Source organism: Odocoileus virginianus, chromosome 8 (genome assembly GCF_023699985.2).
Source record: "Odocoileus virginianus isolate 20LAN1187 ecotype Illinois chromosome 8, Ovbor_1.2, whole genome shotgun sequence".
NCBI classification, from domain to species: domain Eukaryota; kingdom Metazoa; phylum Chordata; class Mammalia; order Artiodactyla; family Cervidae; genus Odocoileus; species Odocoileus virginianus.
The window spans coordinates 12,040,926-12,060,429 of record NC_069681.1 but is presented as its reverse complement, the minus strand read 5'-3'; the positions used below and the strand labels follow the sequence as shown (position 1 = coordinate 12,060,429).

The 19,504-nt window shown below is 41.4% G+C and overlaps 2 long non-coding RNA genes across 2 annotated transcripts in view; one reads left to right on the top strand and one right to left on the bottom strand.

The window, feature by feature from the left end:
* Nucleotides 1-248: 248 nt before the first annotated feature.
* On the bottom strand, nucleotides 249-3,535 carry LOC110134823 (uncharacterized). The gene is made up of 3 exons (XR_002313176.2): nucleotides 3,357-3,535; nucleotides 2,992-3,196; nucleotides 249-478 (listed from the first exon to the last, which is right to left on the bottom strand). It is a non-coding gene; the product is annotated as an uncharacterized lncRNA (long non-coding RNA).
* A 125-nt stretch (nucleotides 3,536-3,660) lies between these two features.
* The window catches only part of LOC139036210 (uncharacterized), a 29,768-nt gene continuing 13,924 nt past the window's right edge, over nucleotides 3,661-19,504 (top strand). The window contains exon 1 of the long non-coding RNA XR_011488912.1: nucleotides 3,661-3,776. This is a non-coding gene — a long non-coding RNA (uncharacterized lncRNA). The remainder of the gene's footprint in view (nucleotides 3,777-19,504) is intronic.

Below are 19,504 nucleotides of genomic sequence, written 5' to 3'. Positions count from 1 at the left end.
TGTATAATACACTTACATGAGCAAGAAAAAATATGCCTTTTAAGTTACTGTAAGGATTACAGAGAGAATAAGTAAACGTTAGGCATTCCTTTCGGGTAGAGACTGTCTGTGTCAGAACCCTTTTCTTTTTGGATAGTCCATTGTTTAACAGTGGCATTTAAAAAGGATCATAGGACGAGGATTTTTTTTTTTCTCTCACAGAATCATATACTCAAAGCTGAGGGTTTTTAAAGGCATACAAAGGCAAATGGAGGAAAACTTTTATTACCGGTATCACCATGTCATTGTGCCATCTGCTTGGGCAGAGGATACCGGGCGACCTGTGCTGTAACATTCACATCCCCTTGTAAGCTGATGACTTTCATCCCTCAGAGCTGCACGCCAGTGCGCCAGACTCCTGTCCTTCCCCGAAGAGCACTGCTACGGCCAAGCTGGAGAAACTGTTCACTCAGTCATCAGAGGGTGGCCATCTTATTCTCTACAAGATGTTACATGGTGATCAACACCGAATTATGAACTGATTATAGAGTTTTTAACTTTTGCATTTTAGAAGCCAGAATGGTGCTAAAATGGAGCAGAAAGTACTAAAGTAATGAGACAGCAGAAACAGATGAGAGAGGAATCTTTGAAATGGGATACTGTGAATTAGGAAAAAATCAGAAATCAGAGTTTAAATACAATACTTATATTCTAGTCTGATTTGACTACGGCACCATGAAGACCCAAAGATAAATGGTACTGTTCCTGTCCTGAGGGAATGAAGTGGTGAGGACAGACAAGGTTATGTGACCATAGTAAATCCCCACATCTTAGTGAACTGGTAATATCTGTTTCTTGACTACGTTATATTTCAAGCATAGGTCAGCAGGAGGCTCTGCTCACCTCTGTCCCTCAAGGAGCCAAGCTGATGAAGCTTCCATTTCCTCATGTAAGGGAACGAGACAGTAGCAGAGTCTTGCATGGATAATTAAATGCTTTGTCAGGAAATGGTGCATGCTATTACTGCTCATATGTTATTGGCGAGAACAAATCACATGACTATGCCCAACTTTTAAGGGAGTGGGAAATATAATTCTGCAATATTCCCAGAAGGAGGAAAGGAACAGGAACATTGTAAATAATTCTAATGACTACCCCTCAAAATGCACTGTAAGATTTGTGACCCTGTGGATTGTAGCCCACCAGGCTCCTTTGTCCATGAGATTCTCCAGGCAAGAATACTGGAGTGGGTTGCCATTTTCTTTTCCAGGGGATCTTCCTAACCCAGGGATCGAACCCAGGTCTCCCACACTGCAGGCAGACACTTTAACCTCTGAGCCACCAGGGAAGCCATAAAAACTTAAGACATACATATAAATGCAAAATGATAGCAGAAGCCTTGTCCAGTTCAAAATTGATTAAGGGACTACTATATGCCAAGCACTGTGCTGGGTATGGAAACTACAAAATGTACAAAGATACAGACACACACACACAGAGAACTTAGAAAAAAATGAGTTACAACTATGTAAAGCAATGAGGCAAGAAGTGTAAGACATGATGGATATCAGAGGGCTTTGTGTACCATATCGAGTAGTTCAGGCTTTTGAAGGGTTATGAGCAGGGGATGGACCTGATTCGACTTTGTTTTAAATAAATCATGAGAGATCTCATGGAAGATAGATTTGAGGGAGGCAAGACCAGAGGCAGAGCAATCAGTTAGAGTCCAAATGATCCATAATTAAAATCCTAAGCCAGAGCACTGACTAGAGATGGGGAGCACAGGATAGGCATCTGTAATTTTTAAAAAACCAGCACTTTGTGAGTGACTTGAATGTAGAAGGAGAATGACAAGTGAGAGATGAGTTTTGTATCTGTAGCCTGGGTCTCTAGTTAAGGAGAGATGAAGATGGCAGAGTAAGAGGACATGGAGCTCATCTCCCACCCAAGAACATATTTCTAGCCTGGGTAAATGTGTTGGTAGTGATGTAACCACAGAGAGAAAATATGTGGTATTTCAGAAGATGGGGAGCCCTGATGTAGTCAATAAAGAGTTTTAAAGACTGTAGATTTAAACTTGGTGAGCTCAGGGACTTTGTCTTGTTTAGTGCTGTATTCCCAGTGCCTTGAAAGGTGCCTAGCACATAACAGGGAGAATATTTGGTAGATGAATGGATTTGATGGAGGAGTAGGATTTTTAGAGATTAAGAGAAATAAGTATCATGGGGGTTTGTGGAGGATTGGGTGCAGAGAGAGGGAGTAGGGGAGCTACCTTGGGGGTTCATACAGTTGTTGCTCAGTGTGAAAGGAAGTGGGAAGATCAGAATGAGGAGAGAAGAAAACTTCTCAAGAGAGTTTCTTTTGATATTTTGGGATGTCTCATAGCTAACTGACCAACCCCAGGTGTGGCAGTCAAAAGTTTGGAAAGATTCTTGGGACCAGGCTATCAGACTAAGCTAGTCAGTTCAGCCCCTGCCACTGGCAGCTGCTGGCACAATGCAGTGCTGGCTTTGTCTATTTGTAATTCAGCAAGGTTGCTGGTGATGCCAGTCTTTTAATGTCTACATACAGATCATTAGCCATGAGCTGAAGCATCTGGAAAAAGAAAGGAGGACTGCTGGGCTGCAGGAGACCTGAGAGTCTAGCTGTGTCAGCTGCTAATGTTGGACAAGTGTCTTAGCTCCATATCTACTTCACAGGATAGTCTCTGCACAACCTGGGTGGGCTCTTAAAAGGTACATAAGGGGATAAGGTGAGGGAATGGCAGGTGCTAAATTAGTGTTAACTATAAAGAGGCTTTCAAGGTTCAGTCTTTCAGTCTTCTTCCTCCCTTACTTTATCACCATTCTACAGGATACCCTTGACTTACAGATACCACGGACTCTTACAGGACTCGCGAGTCTTTCCCCCTCTCCCTCATCCAGGCATAACTCATTGCCAAGACTTAACCAATTCGACTTCCACCATGTCTCGAGCAATCACCCACTTTCAAATTATTGCCACACAGCTGACCTGGCCCCTCGGTGTGTTTTAAAGAGACCACTGTGACAGAGAACTGTCTGGTCCTCCTGTCTCCTGCACCTCACTTCCACTGTAGCATGGGAGCGGCGGGGGTCTTGGGGGGGAAGCGACTGCATCCTTCTAGGATTTCTGGAGCCTGGCAGCGGCTTGCAAGTGCGCCGAAGTCGCTGGTTCTGAAGGATGACAGTGCCGGATTCTGGAGAAAACATGCACACGAGTCTCCTCAGCTACCTCACCTAGGCAGGTGGGGGCTCTCATACTCAGGCCGCCCTCCCTCTCTAGAGTCAGTGAGGACCACCCCGATGAGGCGACTAACCCCTGCCCCCACCCCGAGGGGACGGCCGCGCTTCCCTTACCTTCTCGACTCCTGAGAGAGCTTGCTCACCGGAAGCATCGTGGCCGTGGGGACTTGAGGGGCTCCTCGCTGGGAACTGAAGACAACGCCCTACTCGGCCTCAAGCCCCTCAGGACGGACGTGGAGCGCTCCCAGTCACCGCCCAGGGCCAGCTGGGACGTGCTCACGCACCAAAGTAACCTCCAGCCCCAAAGCCCACTTCGCGGAGGATTTCTCGCGAGACACATGCTGACTAGGCCTCGCGAGAGTGTCCGCTGTGTCCGAGGACCCTGGGGAGGGTCGGGGTCGCGAGACGCGAGAATCTGGCCCCGCGCAGAGAAAGAGCGGCCCGGTTAGCCTCAGGGTTGTGTCTGTCCTCTGACGTGGCCTAGGCCTTTCTGGTGGGACATCACTTCGACTCCATCCATCCATGGACTTCAAGGTAAAGTTAAAAATTGCAATAATCCAGCAATCCTGTTAGGAAATATATATACCCAGAAAAAAACAGTAATTCAAAAAGATACATGCTCCCCCCACCGCCCCCCACCACCAGTGCTAATTGCAGCACTCTTCAGGGTAGCCAGGGAACGGAAGCCACCTATATGTCCATCAAGAGGTGAACAGATAAAGACGTGGCACATATATACAGTGGAATATTCCTCAGCCATAAAAGGGAAAAAAGTTGGGTCATCTGAGGATGTAGATGGACCTAGAGTCTGTCGTACAGAGTGAAGTCAGAAAGATAACTAATGAGAACCTACTGCGTAGCACAAGGAACTGTACCTAATGATCTATGGTGGCCTAAATGGGAAGGAAATCCAAAACGAAAAAAAGGGGATGTATGTAAACAAATAGCTGATTCACTTTTCTCTACTGCAGAAACCAACACAACATTGTAAAGCAACTATAATAAAGTTAATTAAAAAATACTCTTTATAGCGAAAAGTAAACATGAGAAAAGAATCAGAGTAATAGCTAGTTGCTTCAGTTGTGTCTGACTCTTTGCCACTGTGTAGACTGTAGCCCACCAGGCTCCTCTGTGCGTGGGATTCTTGAGGCAAGAATACTGGAGTGGGTTGACATTCCTTCCTTCTCCAGGGGATCTTCCTGACCCAGGGATCAAACCCAGGTCTCCTGAGCCTCCTGCATTGCAGCAGATTCTTTGCTGGTGAGCCAGTAGGGAAGCCCTGTCAGAATCCCTATCAGAACTGAAAGACTCTTACCCCTAACCCTTAAACTCACCCCCTTTAATCAGTTTCTTAAAACACATGTATCTCAAATAACATGCTACTGTATTTTTCTGAAGAATATGTTTTTCCCCCATGTGGTCTTGCTGTGTTATTTTTTGAAGAAAATTACTTGAAATTTTCTTTAAAGTTGCATTTTAAGGCTAATAAATTTGAAATGAACCTTTAATTGAGCTTCTCTAAAGACCATACTATGTTGCAGAATGTACTGTCTCTAGCATACTTAATAGGATCAAGACAAATTCTAAGTGGATGATATTCTCAATTCTTAGGTATTTTCAAGGCTACTTTTTGCCTCCATTTTGAGTGCATTTCTTCAGAGAGTATTTTTATAAGGCAAAGCGTGTCAAATTAGTTCTCTTTATTTTGCCAAGTTTATATTTTGCGAATTCCAGTTCTCAATTTTACTCTATTCTGAAACAGAAAAAATAGGAGCTTTATTAAATAAAAGTGTCTGCAATTTGAGATATCCTGAAGTGCAGTTATATAATTTCAAAGTTAAATCTTGTGCATCATTTGATTTGTTCAGAACAAATCATTTAATTTGTTTAGTTCTTTTGTGGGGACAAATTTTAGTGTCTTGCTGTCTTTATACCTTGTTATCAATAATTGGAAGTCTGAAAAACTGAAACTTTTTGATTTTCCATTCATTGATGATGTTGATAAATTTTCTAAAACTTTTTGAAAAAATATGGACCAAATTTAGAAGGCTCACTTATAAAGAATTTAATACCATTGTCATGCACTTAGATTGATTTACAAAATATTTCTTCAGAGGCTTAAATATGTCTAAAATCCTACTTATGGCTGCCAGAAAGGAGAAAAACACATACTGCTTTGTATTCAAAATCAGATTTTTCACAAAAAAGTGTGGTTCAGTTATTCTTACTATGTATATTATATAATATTTATAAATTTCTAGAGCTACTGCTTCCGTTTGACAACTTGAGTGCAGGATAAATTATGTTGTACCACACCTAATTCCAAGCACATTTCTACTCCACAAATTTCTTTAGAAAGAACATGGTTTTGCCATGGCATTGTTCTCCATCAAAATCTGTTTTATATTATTATGTGAGGATAATGTTAGTGTGAACTTTTTAAACACTGAATTTACAGTAGCAGTGATTCATTTAACTGAGTTTATAATGGCATCTTGCTCTAGTAATGTCAAATGTTTTACTCTCAACAGGGTGAAATTCCGAATGTTTTACTTTGGTACTGTGAATTCCATTTGAAAATTAAATCATTATTAAAAAACAGTCATTTTCCAGTATATAGTGTTTGATTGTTGTTTAGTTGCTAAGTTGTGTCTGACTCTTTGATCACCCTGTGCACTGTAGCCCATCAGGCTCCTCTGTCCATGGGATTTTCCAGGCAAGAATACTGGAGTGGGTTGCCATTTCCTTCTCTAGGGGATTTTCCCAACCCAGGGATGGAACCCTGGTCTCCTGCACTGGCAGGCAGATTCTTTATCACTGAGCCACCTGGGAAGCCCCATAGCATCTGATTATACTCATGTAAAAATGACATCATTTAATTGTTTGAAACATTTTTCTGCATTGGAGCCAGAGCATTAATAGCTACCTTCACTTTAGGTATGTGCATGAGAAAAATGGAAGAAAGTTAATGTTAGAGAGTTAATGTAGAGGAGCAGTTATTTCACCTAAAATTCTTGTTTTGCTGCATACATTGCCCAACTGTATATGTTGGGTCATTGTCTTCAGGCAAAATCTTTGGGAGTTGATATTGATGCCTTAGCATATTTGCACCTTCTGATTTTTGTGGGATCAATGGTATCATATAATCCCCATGGGAGGTGGTTTTGATAAATATTTTGAAATTTATAAGTTTGTCATCAACTTTCTCATGAATGAAGTATTTGATTTTTGATTAAGCAATCCTTTTCATTTTTTGAGCCCATTAATAGCAACATATTTTTTGCCAATTTTAAAAGTATTACCATGTAAACACATAATAGTTGTGGATTTATGCAGGGTATCATTAATGTTATTGATAAAAACACCATAGCAAGAGCAGTTAGAGTCCTTTCTGTTTTCTCTGTGACAGAGGACCACTCAGTCTTTATTTTCCATAAATATTTCACATACACCTGGCCTTGTTTTCCACTGACTGCACAAATGGTCGCCTGCTGACAGCTGGCATCTCTCAAATTCAGACAAAGGTCACCTCACAACTGGCTGGTGTCCCATGGGGCCAGGGGAGGCAGCAACATCAATTATTTCTCCATTTCCTAGATGAGAAGGAGCTGTTCCTATCTGCCAGTTCCCTAACACACTTTCTGTTGTTGTTGTTAAGTGAACACCTCATAAGCTGTCCTGGAAAGAGAAATGTTAAGCTGTATGGCAGGTTGTATTATACAGAAGCAGCTGCTGAGAGGAAGTTTGGGGCTCAAGATGTTTATTTGGGAACAGCACCCATGAGAGGACGAGGGGAAAGCAGGACTCAGTAGAGGGAGCTGTCCAGCCAGGATGCAGGCTTGCCAAGGCCTTGGACCACCTGATTGGGAGTTCTGGAACAAGTGTGGCCCATCAGAGTGTCCCTATTGGGTCCAAGTGGGCTGGATATTTATATGCACACCTCACCTGGTCGGACTTCCCTGGCGGCTCTGATGGTAAAGAATCTGTCTGCAGTGCAAGAGACCTGGGTTCGATCCGTGGGTTGGGAACATCCCCTGGAGAAAGGAACGGCTACCCACTCCAGCTTTCTTGCCTGGAGAATCCCATGGACAGAGGAGCCTGGCAGGCTACAGTCCATGGGGTCACAAAGAGTCAGACAAGACTGAGCAACTAAAACTCACCTGGTCACTAGATCACCTGGTCACCAGGTCTGGGCTGTCCTAGAAGGGGCATGATGTTTGCTGGGGCCACTCTCTGCAGTTGAGGCACACCCCGAAGAGGGTGACAGCTCGAGGCCACCTTGCTCACTGCAGTGCCCACAGCTGGGCAACAAGCCCTTCTTTGAAGAGGCATCCAGGCATCACTTTGTCCACCAGATGTTGTGTCTGAATAAGATCGGGCAAAGTGAGATAGTTTATATCGGCATCCTTTGATCTCATCAGAGTGAGAACACTCTATCTATATCTCATACACTACTGGACAAGTCCATGGTAGGATGTGAAAGCACCAGATGGTGATTGCCAGAGGCCATGGCCTGCTGAGATGGAGATCAGTGTGCCGCAGCTTGTGAGGGAGTGTTCTTGGGATTCATAGCTCCCGCTAAAAGACAGAAGGATTAGGCAGAGGAGAAGCTGGCTTGGGAGATAGCTTCAGCATAGACCAGCCCCATAAGGAGCTCTGAAGTTAGTGGAGGGGACCAGACATTTATACTTTCACATAAATCAGCCATTGGGCATAAGTGTCCTGGGCTCAGTGGTTCAGTGGTAAAAAATCAGCCTGCAATGCAGGAGCCACAGGAGATGCAGGTTCAATCCCTGGGTTGGGAAGATCCCCTGGAGGTGGGCATGGCAATTCACACCAGTATTCTTGCCTGGAGAATCGCATGGACAGAGGAGCCTGGTAGGCTACAGTCCGTAGAGTTGCACAGAGTCAGATACGACTGAAACAACTTAGCACACCCAGGAATTCTGAGGGACACATTAGAGCATCTCACTGCAAGTGTACTGAGCCCTGGCTGACTTTAATGCGAATAATAATTAGAGTGATACTACTACTACCACTAGTAACTCTTTGCGACCCCATGGCCTATACGGTCCACGGAATTCTCCAGGCCAGAGTACTGGAGCCTTTTCCTTCTCCTGGGGATCTTCCCAACCCAGGGATCAAACCCAAGTCTCCCACATTGCAGGCGGATTCTTTACAGCTGAGCCACAGGGGAAGCCCAATAATAATAATAATAATAATAATAATAATAATACTTTGTTAAAAAAAATCCTGAACCAATGCTGAAAGAGATAAACCTGACATAATAGATATAAGTGAAAACTGCCTTTAACCACCTTGAAGGTAAGCTGCTGATTCAGAAATCTTTTGAGCTGACTTACTGGAATTTTCACTCGGATTTTCGCTCAAATGGAAAAGGATTTACATTGATTATTTAATCCATTTTGGCTAGAGTGTAGTATCGCAGTGCTTCTTTAGTTTGCGGTATCTTACCTCATTTTCGGCAGCCCCTGTTTGGTCATACCTGCTTCCCCATCCTGATCACTCAGCAGACCCCACTGCCATCTGGAGTCATCTGGTTTCAGGTTCCAGCGTGCCTGGTGCCCGGTGATTTGGTCCCCACTCTACGCATGGCCTTGCTCTCCCTCAGGCTGTGAGCAGAGGATTTTTCACAACAATTGTCAAACATCGAAATTCATCCCCACCAATCCTTTTAAAGAGCCCAGGGAGCCCAAGCTGTTTCAAATGAGATGCTTCTGCCCGAGTGTGGCAAGAGTGAGGGAGGCTGGGGCATTTTGTTTCATTATGAACTCAGACCAGGGTCGAGAGGAGGTTAAAGCACCTTTATTTAGCTCTCTGTCATTATCTTGCCTGGTGCACAGGAAGACACAGCAGAGGAGCTCTGGACGTGACACAAGGAGGCTGCCTTCTGTCCCTTCCAGCCCCAGGCGTTCTGGTTCTCCATGGATCGGATCTTGCTCATTCCCACTGCCTAGGAAAGTGTGGGGTTCACAGTGTATGCTCAGAAGTGTGCCTTTGTTTTTACGGTCCCCCCCACCCCAGATGTAGCTGGTGTAAAGAAAGAATAAAATAGGTATGGAATAAAGTTCAGGAACTGTAAAAGTCTTCCAGCTCATGCTACCCCATCCCATGTCTAAGTCCACCACCCAAAGCATAGTACACTGCTTCTGACATTATATCTTGCAACCCAGTGGCAAGTTATTAAATCTCTCAACATCATTTATCTGTTGTAAAGAGGTATTCTATTTGGGCATGTTTGAACATAGGTTCGCCCTTGGATCAAACTTTATGCCCAGGTGATTAGAGTCCTGTGATGACCCCGACCTGAATATTGCTTTTCCACTATTCTTTATTATTATCCTAGTGGATATATGTTGAAACTTTTCTTCGTCTTTACATTTCTTACTCCCTCCTACAGATTGCATATTCCTTTGTATTTGTGCTGCGTTTCGTGTAATTTCCTCAAATATATTTGGAGTCAACTAATTTTGTCTTGAGCTGGTTCTCATCTGCTATATTCATTGAGTTTTAAAAATTTAATGAATAATTTCTTGAATATAAAATACTTCATTAAGATATACCCCTCATATATTTTATTGTGCTAAAAAAACACATGATATGAAATCTCCTCAGCAAATTTTTAAGTGTACAGCACAGTATTTTAGTGTTATGTACAATGTTATACAGTAGATCTCTAGAACGTTTTCATCTTTCAACTTTCTTATAGACTGAAACTCTATGCCCACTGAACAATAACTCCTCATTTCTCTCCTTCCCACTCCAAACCACTGGCAACCACCATTCTACTTTCTGCTTCCATGAGTTTGACTACTTCAGATATGTCATATGATTGGAATTATGCAGTATTTGCCTTCATGCTGATTGGCTTTTTCATTATGTCCCCAAAAGGCTTTAACATTATGTTAAAACACCAGTGACTTTAAAATTATATCCTCAAAGTTCATCCATGTTGTAGCACATGATAAGATTTCTTTCTTTTTAAAGTCTAATACTCCATTGTATATATATACCATATTTTCTTTATTCATCCATTTGTTCATAGACACTTAGGTTGATACTACCTCTTGGCTATTGTGAATAATTGCTGTTAACTTGGGAGTGCAGATGCTTCTTTGAGATCCTAATTTCATTTTTTTTTTTTGGACAGATATCCTAAAGTGGGATTTCTTGATCATGTGCTGTTGTATTTTAATTTCTTGAGGAACTTCCATTCTGTTTTCCCTAGTGGCCGCTCCAATTTACATTTCCTCCAACAGTGCACAACATTTCAGCTTCTCTCCACATTCTCACCAAGACTTGAAATTTTTTGGTTGTTTTGTTTTTTGAGGAAGGCCACACAAGCAGGTGTCAGATGATACTACATTGTGGTTTTGATCTGCATTTCCTTGATGATGAGTGATGTTGAATATCTTTTTATGTACCTATGGGTACACATGTGTGTTCTTTGGAGACACGTCTATTTAAGTCCCTTGCTCATTAAAAAATTTTTTTGTTATTGACTTGTAGGAGTTCTTATATATTTTTGGATATTAACTCCTCAGATATATAGCTTACAAATATTTTCTCTCATTCTGTGGATTGTTTTGTATACTCTGTTGATAGTTCTTTGCGGCACAAAAGCTTTTTAGTTATGTAGTTCCACTTGTCTATTTTTCCTTTTGTTACCGTATCCAAGAAATCATTGCCAAGACCAATGTTATGAAGCCTTCCCCTTGTTTTATTCCAAGAGTTTTATACTTTGGGGTCATGCGTTTAAATCTTTATTCTATTTTGAATTTATTTTGGGGCATGACATAGAATAAGTGTCCAGGTTCATTCTTTTGCCCATGGATATTTAGTTTTCCAGGCACATTTGTGGGTTTTGGGGGGTTTTTGTTTTTTGGTCCTTTAAAAATATTTGACTGTGCTGGATTTTAGTTGCAGCACATAGGATCTTCAATCTTTGTTGTGGCCGGTGGGATCTTTAGCCGTGGCCGGTGGGATCTAGTTCGCTGACCAGGGATTGAACCTAGGCCCCATGCATTGGGAGTGCAGAGTCTTAGCCATTGGACCATCAGGGAAGTCCCCAGGCACATTTGTTGATGAAACTTATCCTTTCCTCATTGTGTAGTCTTGGCACCCTTGTCAAAGGGTAAATGCATATTTGACCATATATGCATAGGTTTATTTCTGAGCTGTCTGTTCCATCTGTTTATATGTCTGTCTTTCTATCAGGACCATACTGTTTCAATTACTGTAGTTTGTAGCATGTTTTGAAGTCTGGAAGTGTGAGGCATCCAGCTTTGTTCTTAAGATTGTTTTGGAATAAATACTTTTTTTGTTTAAAGCAATATGTGTTTTGTTTTTGTTTTCAACTTGTGTCTTCTTTTTCCTTAGTGTACTTGATTTTAGTTTCCATTCTTATTTTATAATCTCTTTCAGATTTTGTCAACTGCTGTAGAATATTGGTATTACATTTATTAATGGTTGTATCTGCTCTTCTCCTTCAGATGGTTTCATTTCTTGTGTGTTTTGCAATTTTTTTGTTGTGAGCTCTTGTTGTTTTCTCTGTGTAAATCAGACACTCCCTGGTGCTCAATTTTGCTTTTACTTTTGCTTGGACTTCAGGGATTCACTAATGCTAGAAAAGTTTTCGTAATATCCTCTTGACTTGAGTTTATTACACTCCCTGGGCATTGTAACTTCTGATGCCATTTCTGTTATAGGGTTTCAATTTCATGAAAGGCTTTGTTTTCCACTCAGATTCCCAGCAATTTGCAAGCCTTCCTTTCCTCTTCCCCGAGTTGATGGGTAAGCTTTTTCTAATCTTCTTTATCTAGACAGGGAAATCCTTTCAGGAACTTCATCCTCTGCAGGATTCTTCTCCTGCCTCACACTGCCCCCAAGCCCTACCCCCTTTTTCCACCTGCAAGGTAGAATACACCACCCCACCAACCCCCACCCCCACCCTGCTCCCCACTCTAGCATCCAAGGCTGATACGCATACCCAGGCCACCTTGGGTTTCTCTCTCAACAGGTGTCAGCATTACCACACAGTGTTTGAGTTCTTTTTTCATCTTGGTTTAAGGTTTTTCTCTCCCTTTCTCCCTTCTTTCCTCCTCTCCCTCCTTCCCTTCTTCTGAATTGAGTATGTATTCTATTTTATTGCTCTGTGCTTTTACCCAGCATTCCTGTTGTATTCAGTTGGATCAATAGTATCTCTGTGTGGCGGCAATGGTAGTAGAAGGATGCAACTGAATTCAGTTCCTGTTGCCCGAGGATCTTGATCTTCAGTGATCTTCTAAAAATAAAATATATCTTGTTATCCCCAGGTTAAAACCTGCTGATGACTTGCTATTGTGCTTGGGTAAATACTTCGAAGTCCTTATTTTGGCTTAAAGTGTCCTATATGAGTTGACCCCTATCTCCCTTTGCAGCCAGAGATCATGGTACTTCCTCCTTCAGTCAAGACAGCCTTCTTTCTTTTTCTTAAGAGTAGTTGTTTCTGCCTGGAAATGTTTCCATCCAGATGTCCAGATGACAGAATTGCCACCTTCCTAAAAAGGCCTACCCTGACGACCCTACCAAAAATACATCCCCACTCCTTCCTCTCATATCATCCTGATTCATAGTCTTCATGACACTTATCACTATGTTAATTAATTTAAGTTTATACTTGTTCATTATTTATTTTTGAGGCCAGTCTGACAGGAGATGCTGATGAAGAAGGAAAGAAATAATCAAGGATGAATCCTAGATCTGGGGTTTGAGCAAGTGAGCAGATGCCTGTGAGAGACATAGGTATGGGATGGAAATTGAGTTATGATTAAAAGGTTTATGTTTGAGATTTCTATTCTTCATCCTAATGAATACATGAAGTGGGAAGTTGCATATAAAAGTCTGAAACTCAAACAAAAATCAGGGATGGCGATATAAGCTTGGGCATCATCAGCATACAAATAATACTGAAAATCACATGACCAGATGCTAGTGCCCAGGGCAAGAGTGAAGAGTCATTAGACAAGAGAAAGAAATACATCTTTGAAGCAGTTACCAATGTGACGTAGTCAGAGCTGCAAGGTAACTCCTTTGAACAAGAATACACAAAACAAGGGAGGTCCTTTTCGTGAAGAAATTAAGCAGGATGTTCCAAACTTTTTAAAATTAGCTTACCTCTTGCTCTTGTCAGTGGGTAGTTTGGTGCATGGAAGCAGTGATGGTCTCTGTAGATTTCCAAAGGAGGAGAAAGAGATTTTCTTGACTCTCTCTCCAAACATGATGTGACCTTCCCAAACAAATGTACACAAGGATTTCATGAATATTGATTCTTTCCTTCTTTTCCATAGGGATTGATGTGGGGTATTCTGACAGAGAGGACTCATGGGTTTTATCCAACACAAACAGTTAGGTTAGAAATCTCTGGGAAGCTTTATCTTGGCATTATCCCTGAAGGCTGGAGAATGGACCAAAAGAGAATTTTCTTCTTTTCTTGTTTTGGGGACATTAAATTATGCAATTATGCAACTTATTTGGTCTTCAGAGGAGCAGAGTAATGCTAAATTTGTTCAGACAATTTAGTTCAAGATGGGAATTATGCTGGAATGAACAGGCTCTCTGTCTGCTCTGGCTTCCTTGAGCTACAGATCAACATCTTGCGTTTAAATCTAACTTACTGCTCTCATTGTCTTCTAGACTTATTTAGGCTATAAAAGGTTTGCCTAGAGATATGGATTGTTTATGCATATGGTATGGCTGCAACTGTGCAATATAGCCGTGTTTTTGCTTTTTACTTTCAGTCAAAACAAAATTAAAGGATCATAATCACCCTTATTCAGGGGGTAATGAGGAATATTTTAAAGTTCATGTTTCATAGATCTTTCATCAAGAATAGGACTGAAGTTCCAAATGAGATGTATTTTCTGTAATGCATGTAGGCCGCAGAAATATTTTATTTATTTTGTTGTCATTCTGATTTGCTGGGCAGACAGCTGGATATTAAACAATAAAAAATAAATTACATGACATTTCATTTTTGGATTACCAGCAACCAAAATTCCCAGGCATTGGGATTAGTGTATTCATCTCCACAGGTGTCCAGAAATGACATGTCACCTAAAGCAGTAGACACACTTCATTGCTATCACACCCCAAACTTTCCTCCAATAAAATATTTTATTAAAATTAAATGAAAAACCAAAACCTTCACAATGGTTGTTCCAGCAGCCTTAATGGGTTTTAGAATAGAGCACACCTTCAACAGTTCTACAGTGGGTATTTTATTATGCACAAGACAGTTGTTCTGAGAGTATTATACTATTCTTTCCTCATCTTTTTGGCTGTGTCTTGAATCAATTAAATTGCAACTTATAAATTTCTGCTTAAAATCTCTGAGAAAATAGCTCTTGTTTCTATTTATAGATGTGGTATATACCTCCTGAAAATGTTTCCTCTCTCCTAATCACTCTCTCCTTTCTCATCATCTGGCCATTCATTTCGCAAATACTTATTTATGTGCTGTGTTACTATGTTCATTCTTAGGCATAATCAAAGTCCATAGGCCCTTATGGAGTTTATAATTTAGCCAGGTAGTCCCATGACAATACAATGAGTGACAAAATCAGTTTTTCATACTTATTAGATGTTTACTATTTGCCAGGTGTTATTCTCGGTGAGGTCATATATTAAATCACTTAACATTATACTGAGATGTAGGAAAGTCCTAAACTTATCCAAGGTCATATGGCCAGAAGTGGCACTAATAATCCAAAGTGATGAGATACAGGGTTTGTTGTTGTTTTTTAGTCACTAAGTCATGTTGGACTCTTTTGCGACCCCATGGACTAGCTTGCCAGCCTTCTCTGTCCCTGGGATTTCCCAGGCAAGAATACTGGAATGGGTTGCCATTTCCTTCTCCAGGGAATCTTCCTGACCCAGGAATCGAATTTGCATCTCCTGCATTGGCAGGCGAATTCTTTACCACTGAGCCACCAGGAAGTCCAAGATATAGGGAGTTTAGGATATTGTAAAGATATGATGTAAAGGCTCCTGACCTGATGTCTTAGTCTGTTCAGGCTGCCATAACAGAACAGCATAGGTTGAGGGGTGGTTGTTAAACAACAGAGATTCATTTTCTCAAAGTTCTGGGACAGCTGGACAGTCCAGGATCAGGCTTGGCCAGAGTTTGTTTTCCAGTGGGCGCGTTCTCCTCTGGCTTGTAGATGCCTGCCTTCTCGTGTCCTCACGTAGGAGAGAAAGGGCAGCCGCTCTCATGCCTCTTCCTCTAAGGGCACGATCCCACCATGCGGGCCTCTTGCTCATGACCTCATCCAAACCTGATCACCTCCCAAAGGCGCTGTCTCCAGGTGTCATCACGTGGAGGTTAGGGCTTCAACATATGAATTCCAGTGGGACATAATTCAGCCATAACACCTGGTTTTAGAAGTTTTCCAGATCAGGGATTACAAATCCCGTTCCAGATCAGAAATATTATTTATCAGCTATGAGTAAGACTTTAAAAATACCTGTCTTTGCTGGATCTCAAAATAATTATAATGGATTACAGTGTGGATTAGCTTTTTAAGATCTTTAAGGCTTGGTTTTCTCATCTATAATTTGGGAGAAGAGTTGTATACTTGCATATATACAGCATTTCTATATGTTAATGGTATATATTTCCATGTATGAATGTATATGTGAATGGTAAGGTGTGCATGTATGTGTGGGGGGCAGTCAGTGATCTTTTTTGACATTTTCATATGTGCAGCATTTTGAAAATAAAGTGCTTTTTAAAGCACATGGTAAAATCTATGTGTATTACCCACCTGATCATCATAAGTGAGATGTTATTTTTTTCTTACCCTTTTTACATTGTAGAAACGGAGGCCAGGAGGTCATGTTTCTTTTCCAAGATCATGCGTACAGTTGGTAGGTGGCCGAGGTTGGTACACAGACCTCTGATTCCGGATCAGCACTTTTCCTCTGCCCCACGACTGCCTGGTGCTTGTGTACATTTTGCCTGATACCTGGGGTCTAAAAAAGATACCCGTTCTCTCCTGTATGCTAACTGACATTTCCTTTTGTTTCTTTGCCGTCCTTGACCACCCCACGGGGCTCAGTGCACTTCGGACACCCTGGTTTCCAGCCAGCCCCGCGCCTCCCAGACCCTGCCACACAGCTGGCTCCACTTGCCTCGCCTCAGCTCACGTACGTTGTTACTCAGGGCCCTCGTTCGCTCCTGTTCACTGTGCCGGCGGCCTTGCAGGGCTTTCTGTAGCTCCCAGGACTCCAGTAGTAGGAAAGCAGTCCAGTTTCAGAAATGTGAGCTGCTTTTGCTGATTTTTAAGACTAAAAACAATTTTCTTTATACATGCAGAAATACAAGCATTTGAATCATTTCATAAAATCTATGCATTGGGTCATATCATAATACCTTTTTTTAAGAGAAACATTTTTTCTTTATTTGCCCTTACCTACCCTTGGACTGCAAGGAGATCCAACCAGTCCATCCTGAAGGAGATCAGTCCTGGGTGTTCATTGGAAGGACTGATGCTGAAGCTGAAACTCCAGTACTTTGGCCACCTCATGTGAAGAGTTGACTCATTGGAAAAGACCCTGATGCTGGGAGGGATTGGGGGCAGGAGGAGAAGGGGACGACAGAGGATGAGGTGGCTGGATGGCATCACCAACTCGATGGGCATGAGTTTGAGTAAACTCCGGGAGTTGGTGATGGACAGGGAGGCCTGGCATGCTGCAATTCATGGGGTCGCAGAGAGTCGAACACGACTGAGTGACTGAACTGAACTGAACCAAACCCTTTCCTGACCTGTGTCAGCTTCCACCCCTAGCTAGCCCATGTGTATAATCTTATCATGTGCCCTTCCAGATCATTCTCAGGGCTCAGCTTGTAAAGTCACATGTAAACATACATACATGTATATGTATAATATATTTATATATGTGTGTTTTACAAAATACATTATTGTTTCACAAAAAATGGGTTCATATTATTTTCTTATTTACACTGTGCATTATCTTGCTTTTTTCTTTCTTTTTTTAAACCTCTTGCCCCACCTCCTCGTTTCCACTCTTTTTTAAAAAAAATATTTATTTATTTGGCAATGAGCTCTTAATTGTGCTCCGTGGGATCTAGTTCCCTGACCAGGGGTTGAACCTGGGCCCCTTGCACTGGGAGCACAGAGTCTTAGCCACTGGACCACCAGGGAAGTCCTCGTTTCCACTCTTGACAGGTGCCTCACCCCTCCCCCTAATTGAAAATAGAATCTATCAGACACCTTTCATACCCCAGCTTCCAAATTTCAAACCTACTAACTATCCTACATCCACCCCATCCCTTCCTTTTTGGAATAAATGTCCAACAAAAAAGTCTCCTTTCTCCAGTCTGTTTCTGTAGCCCCTGCTTATTTTATCTTTCTCATATTTTTATCCTTAACTCTTTAATCTCTAATCGGCATCCAATCATTAAATACTAGTGTCTTCCTACATATAGTGAAAATAAAAGCATCCCACTGACAGCACAGTCTTTGCAGCTGCTGCCTTAGCTCTCACCCTTCTTCCAGATAAACTCTTGAAAGGGTTGCTTCTCTTGTCATCGCTACTTCTGTACCACCCACAAACCCTGTGCCGCCCCAGACACCTCATCCCCTCTTCCCCCTCTGGGCCTCTGCTCAGGCCAGTCCTGCTGGCTAGAACACATTTTCCCCTACTTTCTCCTGTTTTGTTGCTAACTGCTACTCATTACTTATGTTTCATCTTCATCATTCTTCTAGGAGTTGATTAGAAGCCTCTTCTATGCATATCAAACTTCCCCATAATAATCTGCCAAATCACATGAAATGACCAAATTAAGGCATTCCTGATTCTCCTTTTTGCCTCTTCAGCCCTCATTCTCCTCTCCTGAGATAGCTGAGGCTTCTCCATGCTTTTATGGCACTTAACCACAACCTGTTTCAAGTATTCTTTTGTATTTATCTGTCCACTAGACTATGAACTGCTAGAATGGTGCTAGAAATTTGAAGCAGCAATAATTGTTTGTTGAATTGGACTGATTTGAAACATAATTGATTATGGCTCCATAATATTATATTATTTACATGGCTATTTTTCACTCTGACTTTCTTACTGTTTTCCTATTTTCAGACATTTAGGATTTTGTTGGTGTTTACTACATTTTAAAATAAAAAATTATTTTATATGTCAAAAAAAACAAAAACAACAAAAAAAATAAATAAGGTTGTGATGAAGATCTTTGTGACTGAAGCTTGTTTTTGTTGTTTCAGATTATTTACATGGATTTGAGTCCTAAAAGCTGAGCTATTTAGGTAAAAGTTATGATCATTTTAAAGACTTCAACATCCATTGTCAGATTGCTTTCCCACCATTATTATACAATTAAAATCCTCCTTTCTGTGACTGTTTTACAAACTGTGTTTCAGACCTTTGTGTAGCATGAATACACATCTAACAACATCACTGCACTGGAAGCATTGCAGTAGCTGTCTGAGTTTCCCATGTATCTTCACTAAGAATGTTGCTGGAGTGTAGATGCCCTGGGGAACCGGAAGCTCGCAGGCCTGAGAGCCCGAGAGCTGGACTTGCATCGTTTCTTGCTGAAGAAATCCACACTCAGTGACCTGGAGATCATTGGAGCTGCTCTTCAAATCTGTTGTGAGATCCTTCCTACTCTCTGTGACCAGTTTAAGGGCAAGGTTTGATGGGAACTCTGGCTTCAGTTTTTCCTTTCTTGATATGGCCCAGTGGGGCCATCTGGTTTTTTTCTTTCAACAAAAGATCATGGAAAATGCTCCAGGACTACTGTCAGAACTCTAGTAATTCTTTCATTATCTTAAAATTCAAAATTGAAAATTTAAGACACATATAAAGGAAAACCACATGATGAATTCTCATTGCCTATCAGCTTTCTTCAACAACTCTTGGCATTTTGACAGTCTTATTTCATCTATTCTGCTTGACTTTAAAATGTTTTCATTTATTTTTTGCTGAAATCCTTTTGCACAAACCTACACTTGGTTATTTTTGTCCAGTAAACACTTCTGTATGTTTCACTAACATAGATGCTTTTTAAAAAAATAACCATACTATTCTCACTTAAAATTTATAACAGGCTTTAAACTCATATCCAGTTCATGTTCAAATCCCTTTGATTGCCTCAAAAAAGCTTTTCTTTAACAGTTGATTTGTTTGAATGAGGATTCAAATGCCAAACACTGCATTTTCCTGAT